This window comes from Atta colombica, unplaced genomic scaffold (genome assembly GCF_001594045.1).
Source record: "Atta colombica isolate Treedump-2 unplaced genomic scaffold, Acol1.0 scaffold29, whole genome shotgun sequence".
Taxonomy (NCBI): Eukaryota; Metazoa; Arthropoda; class Insecta; order Hymenoptera; family Formicidae; genus Atta; species Atta colombica.
This window is the reverse complement of record NW_017259392.1, coordinates 964,504-973,219: the sequence shown is the minus strand read 5'-3', so window position 1 is coordinate 973,219 and position 8,716 is coordinate 964,504.

The following is an 8,716-nucleotide window of genomic DNA, read 5'->3' as shown; positions in this document are numbered from 1 at the left end:
TGAACTAATTTGTACTTCCAATATATATATATATGTAAAATATGTAAAATATATTAAAATTTTCAACATTTTCAAAGCGACTAATGATCTCCTATTTACTAATGACATTACTAGTGAAGCTACATTGGACGCGCATGCGTCTGAAATCCGACCCGTCTAACAACATTGGCTATTCCCAGCAACGAGAATGAATTGAAATGGATTAAAATGGATTCAGATTTTCAGAAATACGGATTCATATTAAAATGAATCCTTTTCAATCTTGAATGCATTTTTATTCATTTATAGGAATTGCATAGAGCGTCTCTGCCTTTCAATCTAAAAATAATATTAGCATTTTCGATACACATCGTGAATACTATTTAGAATTGTGAAGTACTATTTTTTTTAATTTAATTAAATTCAAAAATAATAGCAATTTCTGTGCAACGTAAATACTGTTCAATTCAATATTCTGAGTATGAAATGCAGTTTTTCAATCTAATTGAATAAAAAAATTTTTATTTAAAAATGGATCATAAATGCTAAATTAAATTATTCAAAATTTTAAGTAGAAAATTTTTCGTTTAATCCAACTAAGTTCAAAAAAGTTATAACGTAAAAATAATTTAGCTATGTTCTTTTGTTTCTTTTTGATTAGAAGTAAAATGAACACTCGCAAACCGTACAAACATAGTCCGAATATTAGGCTAATCACGACGCGCGACATCGGCCAAGCGAGATTAGATTATCCGATACTATCCAATGTTGTCTCATAATAATATAAATTGTTTATATTTTATTGTATCTGTTAAATGATGATATTTTTATTATATCTATATAATTTCGTTACTATTAGGTGTACAACTTTGCTTCCGCCGTTTTCCTATAGATGGCTTTAGCGGTAAGTAGTGATCGAAATAAATAGATCATAGATGTCATACAATAAACTTGGGCATCAACATAATCCCATAGAAACATTAGTCAATTTGTGTCTGCATCATAAAGTTATTCTTGAAAATATCAGTTTACGAGCCAAATTCTCGTCATTTGCGGGAGGTTTTAATTTTTTGCTTCAATATGAAGAAATCTGCGGCTGAGGCTCATCGAATGCTCTCAAATACTTATTGTGAGGCCACTATTAGTGAAAGAACGTGTCGTGAGTGGTTTCAACGCTTCAAGAACGGTGATTTTGATGTCGAAGACCGGCATAGCGATGGAAGAGAGAAGGTTTTCGAAGATGCAGAATTGAAGGCATTACTTGAGCAAGACTCGTGTCAAAATCAAGAAGAATTGGCACGATCATTGGGAGTGACTCAACAAGTCATTTCAAAACGCCTCAAAGCCATGGGAATGATTCAGAAGCAAGGAAATTAGGTGCCGTACGAGTTGAAACCGAGAGATGTTGAACGGCGTTTGTTTGCTTGTGAACAGCTGCTTGAAAGGCAAAGATGGAAGGGATTTCTGCATCGCATTGTGACTGAGGACGAAAAATGGGTTCATTACGATAATCCCAAGCGCAGAAAATCATGGGGAGTTCCCGGCCATGCTTCCACGTCGACGACCAAACCGAATATTCGGCTCCAAGGTCATGCTCTGTATTTGATGGGACCAGCTCGGCGTAATGTATTATGAACTGTTAAAACCGACTGAACTCACAGGCGATCGGTATCGAACGCAATTGCATTTGAGCCGAGCATTGAAAGACAAACGGCCGCAATACAACGAGAGACACGATAAAGTGATTTTGCATGACAATCATCGACTCCATGTTGCGAAAGTGGTCAAGACATACTTGGAAACGTTGAAATGGGAAGTCCTACCCCACCCGCCGTATTCTCCAGACGTTGCTCCCTCTGACTATCACTTGTTTCGATCAATGGCACACGGCCTGGCTGACCAGCAAGACTTCCGGTCTTATGAAGAAGTAGAAAATTGGATCGATTCGTGGAATCAAAAAATGACCAGTTTTTTCGACGCGGGATTCGTACGCTACCCGAAAGATGGGAGAAAGTAGTGGCCAGCGATGGACAATACATACTTTGAATCATAAATGTATAATCAGTTTTTTACAATAAAGCCTCGAATTTCGGAAAAAAAACGGCGGAAGCAAAATTGTACACCTAATAGCAGGAGTAAAAGTACAATGCTTCGGTCAAAAGTTTATATCAATCAAAAAGTATATCACGCATTTGAATGATTTCATGAATAAGCATTCATCAGCATTTTATAGTTATAATATTGTATCATCATCATCATCATCATCATCACCATCAATACTTTATATCAGCGGTAAAAAGTACAATGTCTCGAAAAACGAATATTTCAGCCAAAAAGTAGACGAGAAGACGTTGCGCTCGAAAGATTCCACCTCAGCATTTTTAACACTTGCAACGCTACGTAATCTATTAAAGCGCAATTAAACGTATATCTATTGAACAGCTTTCAAATAGCTATCGAACCACTATTAAACTATCATCCATTTTCACTTATATCTGCAATAGTATTATATACCAGGTATGTAAATATGAAACCGGAATTTTTTTATAGAAAATACACATTTATTGCATGAAAATGATAAAAAATATTTTATTCGAAGTATTGCCATCGGTAGCTATACATTTTTTCCACCTGTTTGACAATTTGTGGATGCCACGCCAAAAAAATTGTTGCTCTTTTGAGCCAAACCAGTCATCTAGCCATTTTCGTACATCTTCGTAAGAAGTGAAGCGCTGCTGAGCAAGTGCGTGTTCCATCGATGCAAATAAGTGGTAATCGGACGGAGCCAAGTCTGGTGAGTAAGCCGCATGCGAAAGTATTTCCCAACTCAATCGTTTCCTTGACCAGTTTTACTGTGTGTGATGGTGCATTATCAAATGTGAAGCAATATTACTTTGTGTTGCCTTTTTTGATATTTCGGTCGTTTTTTACACAAAGCTTGATTCAAATTGATCATTTGTTGTCGGTAGCGTTCAGTATTAACGGTTTCGCCAGGTTTTAGCAGCTCATAATAGATCACACCTTTCTGATCCTATTAAACACAGAGCATTGTCTTCCATCCGTAGTGATTTGGTCTTGCAGTCGATGATTCGCCTGGAGTTATCCATGATCTTTTACATTTAAGATTCTCAAAATATATCCACTTTTCTTCGCCAGTCACAATTCGATGGAGAAATGACTTTCTTTTGTACCTGGCGTGCAGCATTTCGCAAGTGGTTTTCCTGCTGTCTTTCATTCAGTTCATGTGGAACCCATTTTCCCATCTTCTGGATCTTTCCCATGGATTTCAAATGTATGGAGACGGCTTCTCGTGTCACATTCAATTGATCCGCGAGTTGTTGTTGAGTTTGAGCGTCATCCTTATCCAACATGCAATTCGCTGTCTTCAAACTTTTCGGTGGTTTTCCACGTTCTTCGTTTCTTATGTCAAAATCGCCACTTTTGAATTTTTTAAACCACTCAAAGCACTGTGATTTACTAAGAGCATGCTCACCGTAAGCTTCAACAAACATTCGATGCGATTCTGCAGCAGTTTTCTTCAAATGGTAACAGAAAATCAATGCTGTCCGCAAATCGTAGTTTCTAGGCACAAAATTCGACATGTTCAATATTACAAACTATTACAAACTATACTGTTGTATGAAACTTGTATTGCTATGAATTGAAAATCTTTGTCAGATGTCAGAACAAGGAAATGGTGTCAATGGCGCCGTCTGACGGCAACATTGATAGCTATGGCCATCTATTGATAAATTCCGGTTTCATATTTACATATCTGATAGGGTTACACAAATTCTAAAAATAAATTCTCCGCTTTAAAACACAAATTCACTTTAAAACATAAAATCACTGCTTTACAAATACAAATTCACTACTTTAAGAACACTAATTCATTACTTTAAAAATATAATTCACTGCAAAGAATTTGTTTTTGCTTAAAAGTGTATTTTTATTTTCAAAGCTCAAAATAACTCGATTTATAAGACTGACCGTCGCGTTTTTTTTTTGCCAGATTCTCCTATTTTGAGTGAAAACGTATCGAATGAATTTTGAGACATTTTTATTAAAACATTTTTATTAAGATCTAGGGGAACCCGTATATATAAATAATTACCATTTTTTTTTAAAGCAAAGAATTTTTTTTTAAGTAAAACATTTGTTTTTGAAATCGAGAATTTGTGTGTAATTGAAGCAAAAAGTCTTTACTTACATGCATATCCCTTTATATTATCGATGTGACAAATTTCCTAATATTTGTCAACTTTAATAATTAATATCTCAGTTCATAGAACAAAACAGCACTTTTTTTGCCAGATTCGTTTATTTTACGCAAAAACGCATCAAATGAAATCCATACAGCATAGAAAATTAAAGCAATATTGTTGTAATGTTGCAATATTGCAGATTGCAATGGAATATTGCAGAGATATTACAGAACTGTAAATTGACAATATGCCTGCAAAATATCAGTAATATGCTTGTAATATTCCACAAACATTGCAAAACTGTAATTCTTTAATTGTTACAATAATAATAATATAAAAATAAGTTTTTACAATATTTATGTAGTTTTTTAATTTAACAATCGTTTTTATGATATAATTAATATAATTCATTTTATATTTAAATAAAAAATTTATTGATCTATTATTTGACAGCCATTTCATTAGCTAAGTTTTATACTTATTTTAAATATGAAAACAAAAGATTCTATAATATCAAGTTTGGATACTATGCATCATCGGATAAGACGGATAAGCAATTAAGCTACTGAAAACGATTTATCGAAATATTAATTATGTGATCGATGTATTTTGCCTGATATGAACGCAAGAATAAACCAACTGATTTCAAATTAAAAAACATCACTGCGATTAACTTAATTTAACTAATCTAACTAATCCATGATTAACTTACCAAGCGATTGTATTATTATATTAATATGGATAATATTTGTAGTTTGTTCGGGGCACACATGCTTTATCCTTACGAATAAATTTATTCTTCAGAATTAATACTATAATATATTTATTGGAATATTTTATGGTATTATTATAAAAAATTACTTTTGAAAAGCATATATCACTAGAAATGCGATTCGTAGAAAAATTAAAATTAGTGAAATATATGTATAGATATAGTCTTCATTCTAGAATTTTCATAAAAAATTGATTTAAATACATTACATTGCAATATTGCTGGAACGTTTTGTTGCAATATAACAAAAAACGGACATCTTAACATTGTTAGAATTTTGCAACAATGATTCAGCAACGTTTCGCAATCATCATGCAATATTGCAATGTTTCAGTGAAATCATTCTGCAATATTTCTGCAACCTTTCTGTGCTGTATGAGAACTAATTTTATCAAGATCGGAGATGAGGCCCCTAAATTTAATAATTACTATTTTTTCGGCTAACCGTAAATAGTTATACTGTGTTAGTAAATTGCGCAATCTCTCTCTCCCCCCCCCCCTCTCTTTCTCTCTCTTTTTCTCTCTCGCCCTGATGAAGTTAGCGAAGTATCGACACAGTGGGTGCATCCAGAAGCAATGATCACTGAGCAAAAAAGAGATTTTTTTAAATCTCTTTTTTGTTCTATTATTAATATATATTTATTTATTATGTAACATAAAATAACTTTGTCTACTATAGATAATATCAATTAATATCATCTTTCTTACTTATTTATTACTGTTTATTATTTCTCTAATGCCATATTAAGGCCGTAAGGTTATGTAGCGCTCAATGAGTGATGGAGCAACTTAAAATTACGCTCAGTGAGTGGTCATCGCTTCTGAAAGCACCCAATATTACTACATACATTGGATGCTTTCCAATTGCAATATTCCTAGACACTTTCGTGCATACGGCAACACAAATTGCGTTCCAATTATCTGTTATCGTCGACACATTCAATTGAGAGCTATGTAAGCTTGTGTTTTCTAATGACAATTACATGTTACTAACTGTGGTGGCTAAATGAGGTTGGAAGACATTGAATGCCGGTACTTTTACTTTTTTTTATTTAATACAGACGGAAAAAGCTACATTTAATCTAACTCTACTCAAAACGGATCTCAACTATACAGCATACACATTTTGTTCTAATTGAATCGTGCATAATGATACACTTTGTGTATTCCTGTGTACGTTTGTGTTAAGATGTGTTAAGCAATTGGAAAGTATTCAGTAGCGACAGGCGACAGTATGAGCAAACAAAGGGTTCAGTTTTGTTCTGCGCATGCGTTAGTTATAAAACCAAAAATATGGCGGACTGTCATAGCATTAAAACTATGGCGACGATTGAGAGCTGAGTGAATATTGTATAATTAGATATATATTAAGATGAATATAATAATAGAATCTCTTGTAGTTTTGCTATGTGCCAAGTGACAACTATTAAATTTTTTACTCATTTTTTACACTTTAAACGATTACTGTATGTAAATAATGCATTAATTCTGGCTGAAATTTGACCTGCATTTGAAGAATGATACTTTCCAGGTGTCATATCAAATGGAATATCACCATCTCATAAAGATTTACCAGACTTATCGAACCTCGTATTGCAATAATTAAATAAATACAATTTTTCATTGTTTTATCGTTTTTTATCTATCCCTATTCTATATCCTAGGTAGCATAAATTTTGATATCCAAAACTAGGCCATAAAACATCTTAAAGATTTATGTTATAGCATCTTAAAAAGATTTTAAATGTTTTGTGTTCTAATTTTAAACATTGTGTTATCTGAAATTGTCAATAAATTGTTGACTTACTATCACGTTTCACACATTGTTTTATGATTTTATTTGGTTTACCAGGTGTATAAGCTTAAATCCTGTTTTTTAGTCAGAAAAACACATTTTTTTTTCCTAGGAAGCAAAAACAAATTTATCCAAAGTACTTGCCCTCGCTAGTGCGACCGCTAACTATATACATTTTTTCCATCTTTCGGGCAATTTATGTATACCACGCGAAAAAAATTCCTCATCTTTCGAGGCAAACCACTCATCAAGCCATTTTCGGACGTCTTCGTAAGAATCAAAGTGCCGCTCAGCGAGCGCGAGGCCATCGACGAAAACAGATGATAGTCAGAAGGTGCAAGGTCTGATGAGTAAGCGGAATAGGGTAGCACTTCTCAATTGAGTGTCTCCAAGTTTTGAATCATTGTTGACGTGTTGATGGTGCGATTGTCGTGGAGGAAAATCAGCTTGTAATGTCTTTTCCGATAATGCGGCCTTTTTTCACGCAGAGCACGGTGCAATTTGATCAGTTGTTGATGATAGCGATGAGCATTAACAGTTTCACCAGGTTTAACAGCTCGTAGTAGATGACATCCTCCTGATCCCACCAAACGCACAGCATCGTCTTCCGTCCGACACGATTTAGTCTTGAGAAAGATGTTGATGGTTGGGCGGGATCAACCCAAAATTTCTTGCGTTTAGGATTCTGAAAATAGATCCACTTTTCATCGCCTGTCACCGATGCAGGAACGACTTTCTTTTTCGTCTGGCAAGTAGAATTTGGCATGTGTTTTGGCGTCGCTCCATCTGCCTATCGTTCAGTTCATGCGGCACCCATTTTCCGATCTTTTGAATCTTCCCCATGGCATGTAGCCGCATGGAAATGGCTGCTTAAGAAACACCCAATTGCTCGGCAAGCATTTTTTGCGATTGGGTATCGTCCTCGTCCAAAAAAGCCTGCAATTGAGTCCTCAACCTTCCGATTTTCACGCTTCTTGTCACTCAGGTCAAAATTGTCGTCATTGAACCGGCGAAACCAATCTCTGCACGTTGTTTCCGATAAAGCATTGTCGCCATAGGCCTCCACAAGCATTCGATGCGATTCGACAGCCGATTTCTTCAAATTGAAACAGAAAAGCAAAGCTTCCCGTATATGCTTTTTTTTAGCAAAAAACTAGACATGATTACGAAAGAAAAAATGTATGTTTTTGTATGAAATTGCTGATGATGTGCACTGGTTAATGTTTACAGATGTCAAACACATAAAAAAAAATGTGTTGTGTGCTCAGGGTAGCTTTGCATGCTCACTAATGCCACCTATGAGCAAACAGCGGATTTAAGCTTATACACCTATATTCCAAAAATATATTGAAATTAGAAACAAAAAATAAACCTATATTAATATATACAGTATATCTAAAATCATATAAAATTTATTCGAATTTAAAAAATACTTTATATGCGCAATATTACAATATCAACATTAAGTCAACAGTCCGTAAAACCTTCAACATGGCTGACAATCACGTGATCGGTGATCACCGACATCAAAAAAGAAGCCGATAACTACTGTTGCTACTGTATATAATTACATTGTGGTATCGAGCAATTGAAGTATGAAGAAAATGACGTGATAGTATTAAAAAAATTGATTTCCAAGTTAAGCATTTAACTATTGCTGGTATGATTACAACTGATTTGGTATTCGGCAACGGCAATGTATATATTTCCGTCAATCGCAGAATTTTCAGTTTCTTTTAGGATTATTACGGCTATAGACGACATTAGAGTCCCTATAACAGAGTTTAGACAATGCTGAAGCAATTGCTGATTGGTCTGCCATTCAATAACAATCAATTGACTTTCGTTAACTAGTGACAGCCATGGCATGATAATCCAAGAAAAAAGCGGCTCTTATTGGCTGTACTAGTTAACAATAACAATAATTGTCGATATAATAATAAATGTTTAGAGAATCCCGCAACA